At 37.6% G+C, this 24946-nt stretch overlaps 1 protein-coding gene across 18 annotated transcripts in view; it reads left to right on the plus strand.

Moving 5' to 3' along the window:
• ppfia4 (PTPRF interacting protein alpha 4) overlaps positions 1–24946 on the plus strand; it is a 118755-nt gene that overhangs the window by 10773 nt on the left and 83036 nt on the right. The window contains exon 1 of one of the 18 annotated variants that reach the window (XM_051913462.1): positions 18901–18919. The exons of the other annotated variants lie outside the window; for them this stretch is intronic. The gene's annotated coding sequence lies outside the window, so the exon portion shown is untranslated. Of the gene's footprint in view, positions 1–18900; positions 18920–24946 lie in introns of those variants that run through there. 18 annotated transcript variants of the gene reach the window in all.

Raw genomic sequence — 24946 nt, forward strand, 5'->3', positions numbered from 1 at the left:
AGATTTTGAGGAAAAGTGGGGGTTGACAGCTTTTTTTTTTTAGGTCACGTTAAAATGTCAACTTGTGTCACAGGCTAAAAATGAAAGTGTTTATGTATATTTTAAGGAGACTTGCACTGTATAGGCGAGCAGAGAACGACTGCTCTATTTTTATTTTTCGAGATTGCTGTGACTTTTTTTTGTGTGTGTGACTCATTTTATGCCAGCTTTTGTATATTTAGAAAATAAACGGACACAGTATCTGCCTATTTTGACTTTTTGACAGCATAACGTGATGAAATACTGGATTTATGGGGAAAATCAAAGATCACTGTGGTTTCTCGTGTCTCCTGTTTCACGCAAGAGGGCGGATAACCCATGAAACGGATGACAAGACACGATTTTATCACTATGTATTTATTTTAATTTAGGCCTGAATGAGCTGTCAAATCTTTGAGGTCTTATTGATTCAAGAAATGCAAAATTTGAATGACAGTTCCTGGAATAAACATTTAGGAAAATAAGTCATTTCATTTGAGAAGAATTGGCCCTGTTTGAAACAGTCTGAAACAGTCTGAACACTCTGTTGTGGTAGCAGGAGGTGTTTACTCACTGAGATGATGATTTTTAAACATAGTAGTATGTGTGGTGTTCTTGGCTGGAAAAAAAGACAGAAAGATTGTTAAAAATGAGTCGGTACCATTTAAGTTTTTGACCTATAATAAAAACGCATATATATAGTTTGGAATATTTTTATTTTTTAAATAAATTAATACTTTTATTCAGCAAGGATGCAGTACATTGGCCAAAAGTGTAAGTGCATTACCTTTTTTATTTTTAGCCATAGATGTTGATATGGCAATAAAAATAAAGAAATCATTCATCTCCATAGCACAAACAGTGCTGTGTGAGTTAGTTGCCAAGGTTTAATAGTTAAGGTTAACGCGGTTCTTTGTTTCTGTGCTGTTCTGCCACCTCTGTAGCTCACTGCCACACTCACGACTAGTGTCTTGTGATCTCCCGGCTGTGCTGTACACAACCCTGCATGGCCAGAGTTCACTCCTTTGTGTGTTCACGTAAAGATAAGACTCTTAAACACTAATGAAATATTGCTGTGAGTGCTTTCACGCAGCATGATGCCGTGTCTTAGCCTCTGTAGGTTTGCCAAACCATCTGCCACCAAAGGCTCTCAGCGCGATTAGCACACCGAGATGCCAATTTGTCCCTTCTTGCCATCAGATGGGGTGAATATTAGCAGCAACATGGAAACTGTCACACCTGAATGAAGAGCAAACATTTGTGGGTTTTTAAAAAATGAGCACTTTGCGTAGCTTTGTAAGAACCCAAATCGGCCAATTAAGATTTAGCAAAACATGTCATTTTTGTGTGTATTTCTTCATTCTTCCAAGCATGAATGAATGCAAAAATATGGTGACTAATGCACAAAACAGCACTGAACACTCACAGTCCTGACACAATGAGGATCCATTCATGAAGCTTTGAGCACTTACCATTAATATGAAGCGTTATAAGAGGTACATAGTAAAGCACAGTAAAAAGGAAAATGCTGTGTCATTGTTGGCCACTGCCTGGTAAGCTTGCAGTGTATGATCTGTCAGTATGTCCAGCTCTGTATAACAGAAACGCATAATATGTCAGGCATGTTGATCCGTGTGCAGTACATTAACTTCAGCTGTCTGTCACTCAGGCCAGGAACAAGAAAGCATTTCCCCTCGAGGGCTTGGCTGTCAGTGTAACTGCAGTTTTTCAGAAAACAGCCCATCTCCGAACCTTTTGCAATGCTTCCGCTACATCACTGGAGTGCCGAACCTGTCTGAGGCCCAACGCTCTTTAAAAAGTCATAGCGGTAGCATTAGCGCATGGTGAGGAGGCTGCATTTGGGGTATTTAAGGATAAGATGTATAATTAATGCATCTTTGATTTATCATGAGATATTCTGAGAGGTGGATGGAGAAATCAGAGGAGGATATTTGGAAAAGTACACTGGAAGAGGCTGATGAGCATTTCATGGAGATGGTTTTTCTCTTGTACTTACTCTTATACTGTCCTTTATGCTAGGGAAGAGTTAAGTTTTATTTACAGGTAGTTTTTATCTCATCTCATTGTCCCACCTTGTCTCTTTTCTTCTTGCGAGATGTAGGAGAGTGATTGGGAAGAACGTTCAGTGTCAACTGTCTGCTTAATATATGTTTTTTCATCTTTTTCTTTACTTAAGTCTTTTTTCTTTGTTTTTCTTAGGTGTTATATACTTAATTTGTGTAATTAGATTTTGATTTAGAAATTTTAGCATTAATCGGCGAATGTGAGAATGGCTCCCAGGTGAGCTTGTGCCATCTCTTTCACTCCACCGTCTAGTCAGGTGCGTGCCGGAGCAGGGAGTTATGGTGGAGATTGTGCTGTCATCAGTGGGAGAGCATATTGGTTGTGGAAATATAGAACAAAAACGTTATGCCGTTTCAACGACAAGTTTTTATAAAAGCCATCGCTATCATTTCAGGCTGTAGATGAGGCAAGTCATTTATTATTTATGCTTCTACAGCTGGGTTGAAATGTTTTGAATGTGGTGATATTGGTCACAGACAGTTTGCTTGTCCTCATAAAGCTCAAGTAAACACTATGAGAAGGACAACGTTGATAAGGTAGTACATGATGTGAATGAGCAGGTTGGAGAGAAAACCACATTTGAACGAACTGAAACAGTAACTGAACAGGCCATAGCTCAAGTACATGAGAGAATGAAGAAATTGAGGTTTAGGAAAATGTGGTACAAGATAAAGTAAGTCTGTTGAAGTACAAGATATTATTGATGAGAATGCGAGTACAAGTGGAGTTGGGATGCTTAAGTATGAGAAAATGCAGCAAATGAGAAACGTACTGTGGTAGACCTACTAGAGAATGAAAATAAAATTAGAAATGAGGGATGAGGATGCATTCTCTCAAATGTCAGGTGTTTCTGAAACAGGGTCTCAGATGGAAGATAGCCATCTTTATTCTCTTTGGGAGATGATATTTTTGATGAGACGTTTGGAAGAATGGTAGATTTTTAGAAACGTTTTTTTTCTGGACAATGAAACGTTTTTGAAATCGGTAGTCAAATTGCAGCGTACTGTTGGACTGGATGAATTGAATGAAAAAAAGACTTTTTAATTGAGGAAAATGCTTACAAAGCTAAGGCGCAAGGTTCGTCTTCAAAGAAATAGGAAAATGAGTCAAATGTACTGGGTGTTATTTCTCTCTTATCTTTTTCTGCTCTTTGCTGTTTTTTTTGTGACAATGGGCTCTTTAAATATAAATGGAGTGAGAGATCAAACTAAAAGGGCTTTATCAGAATTTATGAAAATTAGGGATATTGATATAGCAATGTTACAGGAGACTCATTCTGATAGGTTTAATGAGCGTGAGTGGAGTTTATGGTAGGAGGGAAGTAAGCACTCAGTCATGGTTCAAGTGCTGGAGTTGCTGTTCTATTTTTCAAAAGATTACAGTAACTGATTAAGTAGTTGTTTAATGGAAGGGCATTATTTGTCCATGCATTATTCCTGTTGAGGGAATAAAATTTGTATTTATTAAAGGGTTATTAAAGGGTTAGTTCACCCAAAAATGAAAATGATGTCTTTTGTTTCGAATCAGTGGTTCGGATCGGATAAACGAAGCCTTGTTTACTGAAAACACATGACTTTGGCGCTCCAAACCACTGATTCGAAACAAAAGATTTGTAAAACTTCGAAGCAGTGTTTTGAAATCGGCCATCACTAGATATTGTTGAAAAGTCGTTACTTTTTTTTGGTGCACAAAAAATATTCTTGTCGCTTTATAATATTAGGGTAGAACCACTGTAGTCACATGAACTGTTTTAAATATGTCTTTAGTACCTTTCTGGAACTTGAGAGGTTCAGTGACATTGCTGGCAATAGAGGCCTCACTGAGCCATCAGATTTCATCAAAAATATCTTAATTTGTGTTCCGAAGATGAATGAAGCTCTTACAGGTGTAGAACGACATGAGGGTGAGTGATAAATTACATTATTTTCATTTTTGGGTGAACTAACCCTTTAATGTTTGCCCAAATGTTAGCGTCAAGAGAGTTGTACTATTTTTGACCAAAAAAAAAAAAAAGTCACATCTTTTGTGGTCAAAACTGACTGCATCCACACAAGCACAGCATGCATATGATAGGTTGTGTGCAGAGTATGCTGCCTTAGAAAAGCGCTTTACATTACTGCCATTCTTGACAATGTACCTTTGTAAAAGTGGGGATTTAGCACTTACTAGAATGAAGAACAAATATAGACACAGACTGTGCATAGAGATCGATTTAAGACTCAAACTCAATACAGAACAATACCCTGTGTGAGTTCTTGTTTTTTAATGTTGATAATATTATATTATAGGAGCAAGAATGCAATTTATTCAGTTCAACAAACAAAAGGGTAATATTAAGTGTTGTATGTTTTAAATACAGTATTGTCTGTATTGTTTGTTCTATTTTGCACCAAAATAATAGTTCCAACGAAAGCCACAGCGGAACTGCAACACACAGTGGTGTTTCGTGAATGAATCTGTGGCTTTCAATGAATCATGAGTCAGTGATTCAATGACCCATTTATAAATACAGCCACTTGCTTCATGAATGAAAGACTCACTCATCAAGACCACCTACTAGCGGTTTTAATTTAATATTTAAAAGTATCATTTCATTTTTACCATCATTGCATATTTCTCCATTGAACAGTTTTTATTTAAAACAGGTTTTTATTTTATAAAGATATTTATAAAGGTAAAAAAGCACTGGAAAATCAATTAAAGTGGGCAAATTAAAAATCCTGAAATATGTTATGGGTATAGCAAAATTGGCAATCTGGAAAACCAGGGGAAAAAACAATTTCTGGGTTTGACTGGAGTGGATCCAGAGAGAATGTTGAAGGGGTTAATTGCAAATAGATTAAAACTTGGTGGGAGACTTAATGACTTTTAGAGAAAAGTGGTGTGTAGGAGAAGTTTTGTTGTATTTATGAGGAACAACTTGTTTTTAATGTATTATTCTTACTAAAAGGTTAAGAGATAATGTGATATGAATAAGGAATTTAATGTTGAATAGTAATTGAATAGTATTGAAGAGGAATTGTATTTAATAAAGGTGTGTTAATCTTCTCTTCTCTTCTCTTCTCTTCTCTTCTCTTCTCTTCTCTTCTCTTCTCTTCTCTTCTCTTCACAACTATTTCAGTGTTTGACAGGACTGTGATTAATGGCTCAATGTAGTCACTGAGGCAGTCAATTTAGAGTCCAGTTACAGTAATATCATCAGCCCTCACACCCGCCCCCACGGCTAAGCCAAACATGGATGTGATAGCCTCATTTCATTGAGGAGCCAATGAAAGCGACGCCATTTGTCACTGGACTGAGAGAAGGTGACAAGGAAGATTTCATGCACAAGATGGACCATTTGAAGTCGCTTAAGATCCTTTTAGGGGGTCGAGCGTGACTCATAGTGGCGTCTATTTTAAAACTGGATAAGTGGAGAATGGGTCAAGGACAGTAGGGGATAGTGGGGAAAGATGTGTAAGTGGGTAAGCGCCCCTAAATTTAGCAAACTGTGCATATACATGACCTTATGTTTGGATAAGGCCCATCATGTACAGCTAAACGAGAGACACTTTTTTCATGTAATTTCTTACATCTAAGGTTAAATCAGTTTTAAATATAAGCAAATGTATACACATTTAAAAATATTACACATGTTGGTGAATTTCAAGTGTACAAAATTATGTTGATAAATGAAGGATTTTTTCCCAAAATGCAGTCTAGTGTGTCAGATTCTTTTATGTAAGCTGTACCAGTGGCTCTTTGCCATGTAGAAAATGGTATTAAAAACACTCCTACAAAAAATTAAAAATCATTTTAATATTCTAAACTTTTTTTCTGTCTCAAAATGCTAATTAAATAGAGCAAAATCCATCCATCCATCCAGACTAACTATTACTTTTAATCTCTTTCTCATTCCTCCTTGTTTAGAAGACAACTTGAGTACAACTTGAGTGGCATAGTTTATATTGTAACAGTAATACTTAGGCAGACACATCACTTGTTAAGATTTCTCTCTAGATAGCATCTGTGTTATTTTGTTACACGTTAACCATCCCTCTCTAGGACAGGCTTGTGTTTGTGTGCGTTTGTAAGTTGGTATTATCTCCCACCAGCCTGTCCATTTACAGAGCTGGTTTACTGTGGCATGTTGTGGAAGACACAACAATTGTAGGCAGCCACAGCTGAATATTCAATTAGATGCTGTCTTATTTCCTTCATGACTTTCACGGGGAAAATAATCCAATTTAATTACATTAAGATGAGCTCTTTTTTTTCGGGTGTCATGGACATTGTTTTGCTCATGCATGCAGTAGTAAACACATTCACTCAATGATATTCGAGTGTTTAAAAGCATTTCCAAATCCTTGACTAATATGCGTAGCTCTGGCATATCCTTGAGAACAACCCCCGAGACGTCAAGACATGCACGTTGCCAAAAAGGTGCCATGCTGACCCAAAAATCAATGGAGAGGAAAATATCCCAAGGAGGTTCAAGTAAATTCACCTCTGTCATGCTAAATAGGTCATCCACTGAGCCAGACAGCTCAATTTTAGCATGCCCAAAAGGTACAGTATGAAATGAAAAGAATATGAGCAGTCTGTTAGAGAAACTGGTCGATTTATGTAGCGTAGCACTCGTGTGGACCATTACATGCTAACATGGAAAGCTTAGAGTGTGGCCTTAGATGCTCGATGATAATTGTTGAATAATTTAATTCTGTAAAGTCAGGCTAAATAAATCAACTTAGGCAGGCAAGACTTTTAATGAAGTCCTAACTAGGTTAATGATTCCCACTGGGAGAGAAGACGTGGAGGAGATGTTACCACTTCTGAAAAACTTTGAAAGCAGTTTTACATAACTTTCTTTTTTATTGTATCTTAATCAAAGGATATTTGTTAAATCTTTAGCCTCAAAATAAATGTACACTACCGCATCGTGGAGCGTTTTCCTGGAGCGCCCAGTGCTGCTTTTGCACTTACTGGCAAGAAAGTGCTTCACTTGCAGCCAGAGCCAGTAACACGCTGCTGACCCACCAAAGCTTCAACCTCCAACTGTCCTCGGGAAAAAACACTTGGCAAAATTCAATACTTCGTTTTCCACAGTAACATAGTTACTTTCTCTGCGAAATGATGGATGCTTCTGTACATGCCAAAGCAGTTCACTGCGAAAAGAACTGCCAAAGTCCAACCAAGTCCCTGTAAGCCAAGTCACCACCCCCTGGCAGCTATTTTTTATGTAGGCAATAGACATACAAGTACAGCTGCTTGAATCCACTTGGATGGCAAAAGACTAAAATCTTAGTGTTTGTCAAGATTACATTTCTATAGCATATCAAATCAGATATCATAAACTTAGCTTCTTGTGTTAAATTACTCTAAAAAATGCATTTTCCAGACTGGTTTAGCTAATGTGCATGTGTGTCCTAGTGTTAAAAGAAGTTAGTGTTGGCTCCATTTCTACAATCCATATTGATCATTGTGATTTTCTTATTCATTTTTCTTTGAATGCTCTGTCATTTCCTCCTCCTTATACTTTCTCTGGTATCACTTACTGGTTAAAGACGAAGTCCTTTTTAAAGCAAGTCAGTCCACCCAGTGGCCTTGGTAACATTCTCCGCCAGCTATTTCCATTCATAGAAACCGTACAGATCCTATACAGGCAACTTAAATAGGCTGAAATATGTTTCTGTTAAATAGTTTTGACTGACATGAAACGCAACCGATCACAGTTCGTTCACAGTCACAGTCAGGTTTAGGGGCATGAAAATGCGTCTAATAAATTATTCATTCAAGAACATTGTGTAAGTTTACTGCAACAATGGAGCTGTGAACTTCACATACTTTCACATACTTTTCACATACGTTTAGTTGATCCTGGTAAGCACTTGTTGTCACAGTTGTAAACATGACGGCGTTCTTCTTCTTCTAAAGAGCGCAACACACACGTCTCCCGGACATCCTGTAGAATTCAACCAACCAGATGATGACTTCGATACTCCTGAAGTATTTCCAGATAAGTGTGCCATATGCATCAGACATTCAGCCAACGGTCCGTGGGCGTGACGTCTGAGGCTGAGACTAATATACAGTGGGCTCCACACACATTGGCACCCTTGGTAAAAATGAGCAAAAACGACTGTGAAAATTTGATTTTGCATTTTCTCCTAGTCTTTCATTCAAAAGAAGTAAATAATTTTTTATTTTTTTGGCACCCCTAAAAATTCTAACTAAAGTATATTCCCATTCATATGGTATGTTTTAAGTTCACCTTAGTGATCAGGAACACTTAAGTGATAAGTTATGACTTCCTGTTTCACTGGGCTCTAAATATGAAGTGACACACAAGCCAAATTCCTATAGTCATCCATCACTATGGCAAAGACCTGAGAATGCAGTAATGATGTGTGACAAAATGTTGCTGAGCTACAAAAATCATGAAATGGCTATAAGATAATTTATTTGTTAAAATAGTCATTTCTACTTGGCAATAATTAAGAAGTTTAAATCAGCTGGAGATAGTAACATTCTACCTGGAAAAGGATGTGTGTCTGTATTGCCACCACATGCACTTAGGAGGATGGTTTGAGTCGCCAAACAAACTGTAAGGATCAAAGTTGGAGAATTGCAGAAGCTAGTTTGGTCTAGGGTCAGAAAGTCTCCAAAACTATGACCTCACCTATATAGCTACAACTTGTTTGGGATGTTTGCAATAAAAATAGCCTTTGGTGATATCAAACAGCAGTCTCACACACCTCATATTTTGCCAGGCATTACTGGAACTTTCATCGGGACTGGGTTTTAAGGCCAGAGATGAGACCAAAATAAAGCTTTTTGTAAAAAACAGCAGAGGTGGCTTTGGCATAGACAGAAACATAGCCATGTAGAAAGGTACCTCATCCCCACTGTAAAGTATGGTGATGGATTCTGTGGGGCTAATTTTCCTCCAAAGACCCGGGACATAATATACACAGTATCATAAACATCAAGGACCAGCAGATATTAAATTGACACCTGACTGACCCTGTCAGGAAACTTAAACTGGGCCTTGGTTGGATCTTCCAGCATGATAAAGATTCAAAACACATCTCAAAATAAACAGAACAGTTCACTGACCGCAGAATGGAGGTTTTGCCATTGACATATCAGTTTCCTGATCCAAACCCCATAAAAAACTGTGCGATGAGCTGAAGAAAACAAGCATGGACCTCTGTAGAGATTCTGTATGGAGGAATGGTCTCAGATCTCTTGCCATATGTTCATCAACCTTATTATGCATTATAAGAGAAGATCCAGAGCTGTTGTCTTGGCAAAGGGAGGTGGCACAAAGTATTAAATGAAGGGGTGCCAATAATTGTGGAATACCTATATTTCAGAAAAAAAAATTGTTTAATAAGATTTTTTTTCTTTCAACTACTGTATTTGAACTTAATTAAAGGTTAGATTTTTTTTTTTTTTTTTTAATGAAAGACTAAAAGGAGAAGTTGCAAAAACAAATTTATCATATTTACCATAGGTGGCAATATTTGTGGATCCCACTGTATAAATGCACAACTTTTTTCAACTGTTTGGTTACCCATATTCTTCAAAATATCTTAAGGTTTTAATGAATTGGAGGCTTAGGTCTTGTCAACTAGTTTTATAAGACTAAAAAACAGCTGAGATTAAACTCATGTGGCTTCACAGGCCTCAAGAAATAAAGCATGCCAGCAAGAAAAGAAGAAATCAACTTGAGCTAATGAGACTGTTAACCTGTTCCACTAAAGTCTGTGAAATAAGCCATGTGATTCATTTGATTAGGGCTATAATCGGGATGTGTAGCATCCTTTGCTGTGCTAGCAGGAGTTGAATGTGCCCAGAACAGGGCTTGTTAAGAGAGACAGTCTCAGTAAACAGTGAGTCAGGCCAAGTCATGTGAACTGGGAATTCAATTTGCTGCAATAAAACTATGATTTTTATGAGCGGATCTGCATTCTGGTCAAAATTTGACATGAAGACATTAAAAAGAGCCACTAAGAGATTTGCTTCCAGCACATACAGAAGTAAATGCATCTCATTTTTTAGGGCTGTCAATTTAATACATTAATTTAGTTTAGATTTTTAAAATGTAATAATTAATTTAGAATAATTATATTAAAAAAGTCATAGTTATATAATATAAAATATAAAATGAAATTAACACATGTTTAAAAATAAACACAGTATAATCTTTCCCCTTCCATCGCTTGGTTAGTACAGTGCAACCCTAGACAATGTGAGCCAAACACTCCAAACCAAATTTACATGTAACTTTTATGAGATGTTTATTTTGGGTCTTCTCCTTCAGTATGCTATTTTGGACCTCCAGGCATGCCCAGAAGATCAATACAAACCCATTCATTCAGTGTCCAGCTTGGATAGGTCAATATAGACCTCAACACTTGGCTCCAGTCCTCGATGTGAGAGAGGAAGGACAATACAGCTTGAGAGGAGATTAAAAGTAGGGAAGTGACAAAAAGGCATACATTTCGTAAATAAACAAATATAATCCTTGAATATTTACAGTAATCCCCACATGTGACAGTTTCCCTGTCCCACAGCCATGAATGTCAATGTTGTTTTCCACCGTGTCCCAGTCACCCGAGACGGCGGGCCTCTGTTCTGTATTTCTCAACTTCCCTACACTCTTTTTAACTACCTCTTCAGATGTTTTGCTTTTAATAGAGGCACAAACATGACCGCTCCTGCTTGTGGTTACACTGTGAGCTCCGTGGGAAGAGCACTTCAAACATTCTCTGAAATGTAATTAATCAGTAGTATGCTACTTGATTGATAGTTAGCATACTGTACGTAGCACACATCTGTAATGTGAGATATAAAGATCTCCTCCTCTTCTTTTGGGCCTGTATAGCCGCTTTTTCCACTGTCGGGCCAGTGCGAGCCAGGGCTAACAGCGTGCTGTGCTGGGCCAGTAGCCTCGGACCTCAAGCACTGAGGCCAAAATCAATTTGAATTTCCATTGTCGGGCCAGTAGCTCTGAAGCACTTCCTTAAAACCCGCACTTAACACGCCTCCACAGACAACGTCACATGACCTCACCATTTCACAAGCTGAATTAAAACTAGCTAGATCGCAAAATGAGCATGACAGAAGCTTCCATTTATTTACGATCACAAGAATGCACAAAACAACTCCATTAAGGCTTTTAAGTCCAAAGGCTTACACATTTAGAAAAATATTGATAAAATATCACGGGCCAGATTTACTAACAGCTTGCGCCAGCACAAACCCTCTTTTGGCGTTAAAAAACTACTGTCGGGATTTACTACTAGGCCAACATGGCTTGGCAAACGATATTATATATATGTATGTGTTTGTCAGATTATACATGTAACAAGTTGCGCCTGTGTCGAGTCGACCTGCACCTGATTAGCAGTAGATTCGCAAAACTTGCCACTACCATCTGCACATTTGTGGAATTGCGCTCTCACACTAATTTGCCCCATTTAGTAAATTTGGCCCCTTATGTTTACTTCACATTTCTGAGCATTTTTATTAATTTTCCACGTAATTATGCGATGAGAGCGATCTGAGGTGGTTGAGCGACCTCTTACGTCTCAGTACAGTATACAGTTATTCTTTCAGCCAGAGCAACAGAGGGAGCTCATGGGAAGAAAACAGGAGTTATAAGTTATACGAGTTAACCGGAGTGTGTGACAGATATGCGGATGCATTACTCTGGTATCAACAAAGGCACAGTGAAGTGACAGATAAAACATTAAACCAAATAAATACATGATTATAATCATATATGAGATTTCTACGTTCCTCAAGCAGTCTCTGGTATTTTCCATAAACGTTTGTATTTATTATCGCAATAAGTAGCATTGCATATAAGTATATTTCTGCCTTATATGGTGAACAGAATCCCCATTGGATCGCAAGGAAGTTATTTCAAACACTCGCTGGTGTCTGAAAGTGAGTTTTGAGCTGAAAATGGTTTAAAATGTTTTAAATGTTGAAGTTAGCTGGTAGGCTGATATAATAACATGGGAAATGAGCAGCGGTATTGACCGTCTATGCCTCTTGAACTCCGCCTCTGTTCATGACCACTCCTCAAGCCCCACTTGGCCTGCTGGGCCAAAAAAACCTGGCCGTTGGCCCAGAGGAAGCCCCGATGAGGCCCAATCAAGCCCCGGAAGTGACAGTGAGCTCCGTGGGAAAGAACACTTCAAACATTCTTTGGAATGTAATTAATCAGTAGTATGCTACTTAATTGATAGTTAGCATACTGTATGTAGCACACATCTGTAATGTGAGATATAAAGACCTCCTTCTCTTCTCTCTTCTTTTGGGCCTGTATAGCCGCTTTTTTTCCACTGTCAGGCCAGTGCGAGCCAGGGCTAACAGTGTGCCGTGCCAGGCCAGTAGCCTCGAACCTCAAGCATTGAGGCCAAAATCAAGTTGCATTTCCACTGTCGGGCCCGTAGCCCTGCAGCACTTCCCTAACACCCACCCTTAACACGCCTCCACAGACAACGTCACATGACCTCACTATTTCACAAGCTGACTGAAAACTAGCTAGATCGCAAAATGAGCATGACAGAAGTGAACATTTGGTCTTTACTTAAGATTCCAACATCAATATTTCACCAATGGTTTACAATTAAAAAATGTTATAATAACAGTAATTTATTAATTTGTGTCAGGAGTGCACAACAATCATGCTGAATCAAACTGGTTTTTTACCATTTCACATAAAAAGAGAACACATATATACCTATCCCACTTGGCCTGCTGGGCCAAAAAATCCTGGCCATTGGCCCGAGGAAGCCCCGACGAGGCCCGATCGAGCCCCGGAAGTGACAGTGGAAACGCGACTGGCCCAGGCACGCACTAGCATGGTCGCCTTTGGCCCGACAGTGGAAACACGGCTTATGTATTCAGGGCACTATCACCCCCCCCACCCCCCAAACACACACCTTTGGAATCACTGCTCTAGAAAACTCCAGTGTTTCTTTTCAATGTTCAAAAAGTTCTGGAAGCTCTTATCAGTGCAGATTATTCCACAAAATCAATAAAATGCATGACCTCTACTGAAGAGTGATGTGGTCAGGGTGCATTGCAGCAGGCTCTTGCCATTGAAAGGTTGAGAATCTGACTATAAGCCTGAGATCTGACTAACATGAGGCTAGCAACAACTGCCTTCAGATTTGTTCTATAAAAGTGACAGGGAATGCCTCTCGCTGTCAGCAATACCTGCACATGTGCACACAAGTCTTTTTTCTTTTGTTTCTTTAGCTTATTTGCATTCACATTTTTCTCCTCTGGCTGGTCTCTCAGGGTTAATCAATGTTTTCCTTTTTGTGTGCACATGCATCAGGGTGTCCTTTATCTTCAGGGCAGACACACAGGCTCCACATACTCTTTGTCATACACATACACACAGGGCAATGCTCTTTAATTGTTCAAGATTGGATGCGGTCACTGGCATGTAAACTAAAGACACTGGCAAGGCACAGAGAGGAATTGAAGCGTTCTACTCTGATCAGTGTCATTCCTTTCCGCTCAGTTTGCCCGTCTTAATTGGCATTCATGAGACTCACGTGGCTCGTGTGTGTGGTAATAAAACCATTACAGTTGAGACTCAATTAAATCTGTTCTGATGTATGTAAGCATATGCACCTTTGCTCTTTTGTTAAAAATAGATCACCGTCTGATCCTCGCAATGCCAAACTGTTTCCATGGTAGCCATTTTAAGATTAATATGGCTCCAGATGCTCTCCACGGCATCTTTTTTAAAACATCCGGTGACTAGGCTAAGAACACTGCGAGAAAGTGTGGTGGGATGGGTTTCTGCAGACCATGGCATGTTTGAGATCACTTCAGCTGATGCATATTTGGTAGTCAATGCTAATGATTATGCATTAGGCTTAGGCATCCTGACCCATAAATAAGGATTCCTAGGAGAGATGCTAAATCTTGAGTTGTGGAAATCGCTGATTTTTAGGCTAAAAAATGTTGTTTATTTGCATTTATTCTTAAAGCCCACATAAGCACTGCAACGTTTCTGGAGTGACAGCAGCATTTGAATGCAGGAGTGAATTCCCTAAATTATCATGCTGTATTTGTGTGCAATATAGGAGTCACTCCTGAACTCGCAATGGTTGACATTAGTAGTGATTAGCAATGTTTTGTTTATGAACTAATCAATATTTTTGTTAAATAAATCTTTTAAGTTAATTGTAATGATTTACTCACCATCAAGCCATCCTAGGTGTACATATCTTCTTTCAGACAAACACAATCGGAGTTATATTAAAAAATATCCTTGCTCTTCCAAGCTTTATTATAGTAGTGAATGGCGCTCCTGATTTTGAAGTCCAAAAAAAGTGCATCCATCCATCATAAAAGTAATCCACACGACTCCAGGGGGTTAACAAAGGCCTGCAGAAGCAAAGCGATGAGATTTTGTAAGAAAAATATCCATATTTAAAACTTGATAAACTAAAATAACTAGCTTCCGGCAGACGGCCTACGCAAGTCAACTACACAATGTAGGATGAAGGAGTAGCATAAGCTTAGGCGCCTCTTGTGGTTCAAACAAACAGGGTTAGGCAACAAACTCAAGCTCCTCTTCTCTTATATCGAAATCCTCCAATATTTCTCTTTAAAAAATAAATTAAAAATCTCATTTTAGACTTCCAATTCATGACTGGTGTTTTGTTTTGCTTGTCCGTATTTGTCAATGCGTCATGCTTCAGGTCAGAGATTACTCTTTTGGCGTAAGTCTGTTTACTGGGGTGTGACGCGACAGGTAGCTCACGAGACGAGACAAGATTTTTACACAGTATTTTTAAGAAATCCTCAATGATGAAATACATGACTAAAAATAGTCTGCAGGTGCATTTGAAATGTCATTTCAGTTCTACTTTCTGAGTATGAATTATATGCAGTAAAAGACAACAATACTCAAGCACTGTAAAAGGTTTTGCCACAAACTCAATTGACTGGCTTCTCTCCTGTATAATTTCATACGAGTCGCTTCAGACCTTACTGTACATGAATTATAAGCTTCTACAACTTTTGACCTCCTAACTGAACTCCTTTCCACAAATTGATCATAGAAATAAAAATATAGAATAAAAAAAAGGTAACACTTTACAATAAGGTTCATTTGTTACAGGGTTAGTTTACCCAAAAATGAAAATAATATAATTTATTACTCACGCTCATGCTGTTCCACACCCGTAAGACCTTCGTTAATCTTTGGAACACAGATTAAGATATTTTTGTTGAAATCCAATGGCTCAGTGAGGCCTGCATAGCCAGCAATAACATTTCCTCTCTCAAGATCCATTAATGTACTAAAAACATATTTAAATCAGTTCATGTGTGTACAGTGGTTCAATATTAATATTATAAAGCAACAAGAATATTTTTGGTGCTAAAAAAAACAAAATAACAACTTATATATTGATGGCCGATTTCAAAACACTGCTTCATTAAGCTTCGGAGCATTATGAATCAGCATGTCGAATCAGTGGTTCGGAGCGCCAAAGTCACGTGATTGGCGGTTTGACACACGATCGGAATCATGATTCGACACAAAAGATTCATAACGCTCCGAAGTTTAATGAAGCTGTGTTTTGAAATCGGCCATCACTATATAAGTCGTTATTTTGTTTTTTTGGCACACCAAAAATATTCTCATTTCTTTATAATATTAATATTGAACCACTGTACTCACATGAACTGATTTAAATATGTTTTTAGTACATTAATGAATCTTGAGAGAGGAAATGTCATTGCTGGCTGTGCAGGCCTCACTGAGCCATCGGATTTCAACAAAAAAATATCTTAATTTGTGTTCCGAAGATTAACGAAGGTCTTACGAGTGTGGAACGGCATGAGGGTGAGTAATAAATTACATTATTTTTTTTGGGTGAACTAACCCTTTAACATTAATGTATTAACTAACATGATCTAACAATGAGCAAAACAATATTCAAAGTGCAAATAAAGACCAAATTTTTCTTCAAGCATGATACAGAGCTGAGAGATGATTACAACTACACAGCCCAGCCTAAGATAGCTTTCATATTGGGAGATATCTGCATGTATCAGGGAGCCGCTTTCAAAACTTTTTATTCAGCTGAATTAAATGGTTTTTATTTTTATAAAAAGCAAAACGACAGTGGAGGCGTAATGCAAATGTAGGGCATATTCTATCCTAATCTCACCCTCACACTGTGCCATGGCAATATCACTCACGGGACATCTTTTCACCTCGACGAGAAATCTCGTCACATTTTAATCTTGCGAGATCTCGTGGCACGAGATCTCATCACACCCCTACTGTTTACATAAACTGTTTGCTGGAAGCTAGTTATTTTAGAAAGATTTAAATATGGATATTTTTCTTACAAAAATGCATCTCTTCACTTCAGAAGGCCTTTATTAACTCCCTGGAGCCATGTGGATATATTTTATTATGGGTGGATGCACTTTTTTGGACTTCAAAATCAAGAGTGCAATTCACTACCATTATAAAGCTTAGAAGAGCCAGGATATATTTTATAATTAATATAATATATTTGATAACTCCGATTGTGTTTGTCTGAAAGAAGATACATCTAGGTCATATACATCTAGGATGGCTTGAGGGTATGTAAATCCTGGGATAATTTTCATTTTTGGGTGAACTTAAGTGTGGGCTCTGCGTTTAAAGTGCGGTCACATTAGTGAAATTCCATGAACAAAACGGTTCATTGTCTATTGAGGACCTATAGTGATGTATGAAGCACAACTCACACAGACATCACTTTCAATCTAGGCAGCTTTTTGTTGGTCAATATGGCAAACTCACATTACCAACAGAATCTGTGTGGGGAAATCTTTCGCTCTCACATGAAATTCCAGATCAGATTCTTATTGAAATGACTGAATTCTACCTTCAAAGATTTGCAGAACAACAGAAAATGTGACTGCACCTTTACTGAATAAGTAGCATGAAAGCTTCAATGACTTGTGTGAAATTACTTAAGGCCCAGATATACGGCATTTTCTGCGTTCTGCTCCATCTGCTCCATCTGCGTTCTGCTCCATCTCACACACAGTTGAGCACTTGAGCCTTTCAAAGGATACTCTAACGGACTCTAACAGTGGACATTCCTTTCAAAGGAATGTCCACTGCAGTAACAACTGCAAAGTGTCCAATGTGTAAACAATATGATTTGCTTGAGCACTAAATCCGACACAATCTGCATATTTTTAAATGGTCAAGACAGATGTCAGCTGAACCTCAGAGCGATTCGCTGCAGCCTGCGTTTTTCGCTTGATATTTGCATAAAGTCAAGAACTACCCAAACTTTTGATGCTCTCGGCCATTCTCAACACTTTTCAAATCGAAAAACCAATTGAAATTGAAAAGAAATACTCTCTGCTTAATATAATCTCAAAAGAAAGATGCATTTCTCTCTAAAGGTGCGTCCACTGTACTGTGGAGATGCGAGGCAGCATCGTCAACGTCATCTTTGCAGCTGACACTGACTCAGAAAACACTAGTTTATTAATAAATAATTAAAATGTCTCCTTGCTATTTTTTTTTTTAAAACACATTCATAATCACTACTTTTGCCGGCTTTGCAGCAAGCTTTATGTGTGCGCTTGAGTGCGGAATAGGCTATATATTACGGCTATACATATTAAACACTTATTATGGTTTAGTATTCTCCTCAGTATATATTTATGTAATTCAGTTGATATAAACGTGCGATTAGTCAACTAATGGCTTAAATGAACGACTACTAGTCGACTAGAAAAATCTTTAGTCGGGGGCAGCCCTAGTATGAATTAAGGATAAATTATTCACAATTTAAAACTGAAGACTTCCCTTCATTTTCCCTTCAATTTGTTTTAATGTCGAAGTTGTTCGCCACCTGACAAATGTTGCTCTAAATCCTCCATGTTGCCCAATTAAATGGTTCAATACAGTCAGTTCTCTTTATGTCTCTTTTTCTTCCCTTCCTTCTCCAGATCTCTGTGACTAATGTTCTTTACCACACAACAGTAATCTCCATTGTCGGTGTAATGGACTCTTGTTGTGTATAAGTGATAGTGGGTGTGTATCGGTGTGCCAGACAGGGACGGGCTGTAATTAAAAATAAGGGGCATGTGTGGCACCACAGGCTGTTCTGGAATGGCCGTGGCTGTCTGGGCCAGCGCTCACTGGGACTCGATGACAGGGTCATGTCATTTGTGCCGCTTCTGGGAAATAGTGCAGGAGGTTATGACCAGGGGCGTTTTAGGAGGAGGTTTTGGCTGGGAATTCAAATGTAGGGCAAGTGAAGAGTCATTAAAATTGGAAGCAGTTGTTGGGTTTTGAAATAGCAAGGTGCATATATAGTCTAATGTTTTCTCTTGAGGAAAGCATTGTATTGTTTTGATGGAACAGATGAGCGCTGCCCTTATGTGCTATTTAAAGATTGTGACAAAGAGGGGGCTCGTCTATTTAAGTGTATGCAGTACGTAAACATGACCGCTATAGCTCACTTGTGTTTACATTGTATATATTGGTTACTGACCGTTTTACCATTCAGAAGTCATATTTGGTAACTCAAATATGCCCTGCCTCTTTGCTCTCTGCACATTTGTCTCTCTCTTTCCTTTTTTTTTTCTCAAATGGCTCGTGTCCAGGGGCCCTGAAAATCCTGTCTCCTTGGAAACAGCGAGATGTTGTGGCAGCTGAAGTCGACTTTACATCTCCCATCTACCCCAAGAGGTGTAAACAGTCAGCGAATTCCTTTCACAGATGCACACATGAGGAAACAACCTCACCAGATTTTAGGATTGATGGGTTTGTTTCATGCTAGAGTCTTTGTCTCATTCTCCAGACAGGTACAAAATATTTGTTTGTCAGTAAAGTATAGTCAGTTAAAGGGTTAGTACACCCAGAATTGAAAATAATGTCATTTATTACTCACCCTCATGTCGTTCTACACCCGTAAGACCTTCTTTCATCTTCAGAACACAAGTTAAGATATTTTTGATGAAATCCAATGGCTCAGTGAGGCCTGCATAGTCAGCAAGTTAATTTACACTTTCAGTTCCCAGAAAGGTACTAAAAACGTATTTAAAACGGTTCATGTGAGTTCGGTGGTTCTACCATAGTATTATAAAGCGACGAGAATACTTTTTGTGTGCCAAAAACACAAAATAATGACTTTTCAACAATATCTAGTGATGGCCGATTTCAAAACACTGCTTCGAATCTTTTGTTTCGAATCAGCGGTTCGGATCGCGTGTCAAACTGCTGAAATCCTGGACTTTGGCGCTCTGAATCACTGATTTGAAAAAAAAGATTCGAAGCAGTGTTTTGAAATCGCCAATCACTAGATATCGTTGAAAAGTCGTTATTTTGTTTCTTTGGCGCACAAAATGTATTCTCGTTCTCGTCGCTTCACTGAGCCATCGGATTTTCTAAAAAATATCTTAATTTGTGTTCTGAAGATGAATGAAGGTCTTAGGGGTGTAGAACGACATGAGGGTGAGTAATTAATGACAGAATTTTCATTTTTGGGTGAATTAACCCTTTAAAGGGATAGTTGAACCAAAAATGAAAATTCTGTTGTTATTTACTCATGTAATGTTTTCCATGGTGCTGTTGCCATGAAATGACTATACATAGTGACCAGTTAACAAGCTCCTTAAAAACGAAAAGAGAAAAAAAAAACCTACAGATGTATAATGAAAGTAGTCCATATGATTAATATACTTTATTTCAAGTCTTCTAAAGCCATATGATGACTTGTGTGAGGAATGGAACAAATTTAAAGGGTTAGTTCACCCAAAAATGAAAATTCTGTCATTAATTACTCACCCTCGTGCCGTTTTACACCCATAAGACCTTCGTTGATCTTCAGAACACAAATTAAGATATTTTTGTTTAAATCCGATGGCTCCGTGAGGCCTACATAGGGAGCAATGACATTTCCTCTCTCAAGATCCATAATTGTACTAAAAACATATTTAAATCAGTTCATGTGAGTACAGTGGTTCAATATTAATATTATAAAGCGACGAGAATATTTTTTGGGCGCCAAAAAAAACAAAATAACGAGTTATTTAGTGATGGCCGATTTCAAAACACTGCTTCAGGAAGATTCGGAGCGTTATGAATCAGCGTGTCGAATCATGATTCGGATCACGTGTCAAACCGCCAAACTGCTGAAATCACGTGACTTTGGCGCTCCGAACTGCGGATTCGACACGCTGATTCATTTATGCTCCGAAGCTTCCTGAAGCAGTGTTTTGAAATCGGCCATCACTATATAAGTCGTTATTTTGGGGTTTTTTTGGCGCACCAAAAATATTCTCGTCGCTTTATAATATTAATATTGAACCACTGTACTCACATGAACTGATTTAAATATGATTTTAGTACCTTTATGGATCTTGAGAGAGGAAATGTCATTGCTCCCTATGTAGGCCTCACGGAGCCATCGGATTTAAACAAAAATATCTCAGTTTGCATTCCGAAGATTAACGAAGATCTTTCGGGTCTGGAACGGCATGAGCGTGAGTAATAAATGACAGAATTTTCATTTTTGGGTGAACTAACCCTTTAAGTCACTGTTCAGTATTGACAAAATGTTTGAATTTGCACATGGACAAACATAAGTTGGACAAATGGACAAACTTAAACTATATATATATATATATATATATATATATATACAGTATATACTGTAAGTTTGAAACTACATGAAGGTGAGTAAATAAAATTGTACAGCATTTTATTTGTAAATGTTGAGTTTTAAGGCAGTTTTGCATTAAATAGGCAGAGTGAATTACATCATTCTCTTCGTGTCATTGTCTGCCTCTTGATCCTCAGCCAAATTATGAGTGCATTTTTGGGACACGGTCACAGTGAATTTCTCGTAAACTATGAATGATATGGAAGAATATAGTTAAAGATCTGTGAAATGTTTGATTCACACTTCCTAAATTGAACGCTTAAACCCGGAGGGACTCATGAATTATTCAAACCGATTATTTATACTGTAAGACATTTTCCTTAAAGCTTTTTTACAGCTAATGCCAAGAGTGCATTGCATACGTTATGCACACGCTGTGTTTATAAATGTGTCATTTTAACCCTGTTAGCCTAAGGGCTCAATCGTACATTTACATACAAACTGGAAATAGCAAATAAGGGACCATCTTGTTTGGATCTGTCAGTCAATGAGACATACTACAATTATTAGTATGCAGTAGTATGTTATGTAACACCTGTTCTTTAAGTAGGATTAGTTTTTCATCATCCTATATGGGTACTGGATCAATTCTGTTTTTATAGCTGTCCTGTCTTGACTGATATAGTCAGTCGTGCATGAGTGGGGTGTGGTGTCTCTAGTTTCAGACACAAAGAGACAACACTGTCTGCCAACTACAGTGCCTTGCCAGCCCAGTAGGGGGTGACTCAGGGTTGGCACGTGCTCCAACCACACCTCTATTGCTCGTACACAGAGGAGAGAGTTGTTGTTTTGACATTTTGCCAGTGGATATTAGATCTGTTTGCAGCTTATGAGGTGGTGTTTGAAGTTGCTGCTCATTGATATTCCAAGAACAGCTTTTGTAGCTCCATTTGTGTTACTTATGTTGGGACTTTACAAAGTAAAAATGCCCCAGATTGAGGCCGACAGAGGGAAATTTTTCTTCCAGCCTTGAGATGAAGACAACGTGGTACATAGTATTAAAAAAAAAAAAAAGGAAAAAAGTGCTAAACTTCTCCAGAAGCATTACATCATACTAATGCTAATCCACAGTCTGGCTGAGTACCGTGTCTCTTCATTATTCATGGAGTGACTGCACAGAGGCGCTAGAGCTGTTCATGGGCTGTGCTGTCAGTATCATGAGCTACACCAATCCTGGGCCAAAAATACCATCCAGATGCCTCGGTTAAGACCTTGAGATTAGAAAGAAGCACACATTTATGATATAGTCTTAAAGATGAAATTCAAAGGAATGTCCATGTCTGTTCTGTAATAGAGAAATTTTAAGTTCATTGTCATCATTTTTAATTGCACAAGGATAGCATTTGCATATTACATATTATTTTAATTATTTGCTCTCCGTCTGTTTGCCTCAATGGGTTAAAGTGAATCTGAAATAAAGCTTATTTAATCCTATCTAAACCTATTTCATTTCTAAATGCACATTCTTGGTCTTGGTTGATATTGGATATTTATTTGCGTATTCTCATTTCCCCTATTTTTACGTCATCTAACACTCACCTAAAGTTAATCTTTAAAAACACTAAATAATAATAAAACTGTTAAGTGTAATCTTTATCAAATCTCAACATGAATATCTATTTTTATACTGTACATTATAATGCTAAATATGTGTATCTTAGTATTATTTATATACTATTATAGTATTATTAATATTTTGAATAAGCTTTTATTTTTATATTTTAATTTTAATTTGAGTATTAGTAATCTTATGTACTTTTGTCATTTTATTAGTTTTTGTAGTATTTCTATTTAGCTTTAATTTATTTTTGTTTCAGTAATTTTAGTACTTCAACTTACTTTTCTCAGGTAGCTACCGAGGCAAAATTTCTAATTATATATATATATATATATATATATATGTATATATATATATATATATATATATATATATATATATATATATATATATACATTTCATTTTAGCTTTATTCCAAATAACAAAAATGATTTTTAATAGATTTAGCTTTAGTTAGGGCTGGGTACTGACACAATTTTCACGATTCGATTCGATTTCTTTCGATTTCAGATACAGTACATGGCAAATTTTCTAGAGGAAAAAAAAATCTCTCAACTAATGCTGTAAACTACACATAGGAGTCAGTTGGTACTACTTTACTATAATATTGAAGGTTAAAATTAACTTATATACAAACACTTAAATTACACTCAGTTATGTTTTTTTTATAATAAATAAAGTTTAGAATTACATAATCATATTTCTACTCCAATTCGTTTTTTTTTTTTTTTTTTATATATATATAAACATTTAAATCGTGGCTGTCATAACTCATTTATTCAAACATGCATTAAATATTGAAGAACATTATAATGAATATGTAACGGTGCATAGCTATATCAGAATGCTGCTCTCTAGAGTTCATTTTTCTAGCTGACTAATGAGTTTATGGTCACTGAATATGTTTTTCTGAGGTAAATGTGACGTTACATGACATTGTTTACAAGCTGTTTTATTGACGTCTTTCCGAGGTTGAAACACTGATTGAGCTATTACATGAGACATGATACGGATTTTGGTAAGTTGTACTGTATCTTTTAACATACCTTTAGATGTTTATTCCTGTTTATTTTGTGCTGTAACTGGTATTAAAGTGGAGGAGAGGATGTTCACATGCGCTCCGTGCTGCCGCTTCTCTTTAACTGAGGCGCTGAAGCGATCTGTCACGCCACAATAAAAAGCACCAAAACAGTACTTATTTTTTGAATCTCATAATAAGATGGACGTCATTTGAAATCTGAGACTTTGCTTCATATCAAAAGTAACAAAGCACAAAGATTATTGCGATTTATTGGATGGGAGGCGCGCTACATGTTCTGTTCATTCATCAACTGAAAACACACTACACTAATCGATTCTTGGGATTTAAGAATCTATATCGGTTCGTACTTACGATCAATTTTTTTTACCAAGCCCTAGTTAACAGAAACACTGACCTTGATTTTATTTTTTAGTGTTTTATTTTTAATTTATCTACAGAAAAATTTTAGAAAAATGAAAAATGAAAATTCTGTCATCATTTACTCACCCTCAAGTTGTTCCAAACCTGTATATATTTTTTTTTGTTCTGCTGAACACAAAGGAAGATATTTGGAAGAATGTCAGGAACCAAACAGATCTTGCCCCCCATTGACTACCATAGTAGGAAAAATAAATACTAGTAGTCAAAGATCTATTTGGTTCTTGACATTTTCATTTTTGGGTGAACTATCCCTTTAAGGCCATCTGTTCTGTAATGTATAACACTGAATTCCTGAAGTCCTTCTTTAATAAGAGGTGTTTTGACTAGGCTGCTCTCAAGGTCACTAAAACTCATCACCTGTCCCGAGTGGAGCACTTCTTTGAGACCCAGCTCCACCACTTGGCCGTCCTGTAACAGTGTAAGGGCTTATAGGATCACAAGTTCGCATGTTCACATATGCTGTCATGAATGCAGAAATACATGCACACAAACATGCTCATATTCTCACACCCAGACTACTCCATCTGCCTCCCCCAGTCTCCCTCCCATTGGACAGACACACAGAGAGCTGCAGAGTGCTTTAAATACAGCTCTGAAGTCATATGTCTCAGATGTCTCTGGGTGGCCGTGGCGGATCTCAGCAGCACCGCTGTAACTCTCTCGCTCTCTTTCAGGGAGCGTGTCTGATTTATTTATGAAATGTGAATTTTTTTTTTTTTCTCTCTCTCCCTCTCTCTCTCTCTCTCTCTCTCTCTCTCTCTCTCTCTCTCTCTCTCTCTCTTCCGGCTGGGGAACTGAAACTCCTCGCAGGTTAATGCTGTTGTTTAAAGGCTGTCCGGCATGAATGCTGTTAAATCAAGTAGACTGAGGTATGACGGATGCTGTGAAACAGGAAACAGCCAGGCCGTTGTGGCCAGTGATTTTATTCCCAGCTCTTTTTCTGCACGTTACAGTTAGAGAGAGAGCCATTTATATTCTGCGGTGTCAACATAACCGCTTTTTATTGATGTAGGAAAAATGATATGGGTTTTAATGAAGCTATTTCTTTGAAAAATGATACAGTGTTTTGTGTTCTAATGGCTTTCAAAAAATATATCTGACTGAATG

Source organism: Ctenopharyngodon idella, chromosome 11 (genome assembly GCF_019924925.1).
Source record: "Ctenopharyngodon idella isolate HZGC_01 chromosome 11, HZGC01, whole genome shotgun sequence".
NCBI classification, from domain to species: Eukaryota; Metazoa; Chordata; class Actinopteri; order Cypriniformes; family Xenocyprididae; genus Ctenopharyngodon; species Ctenopharyngodon idella.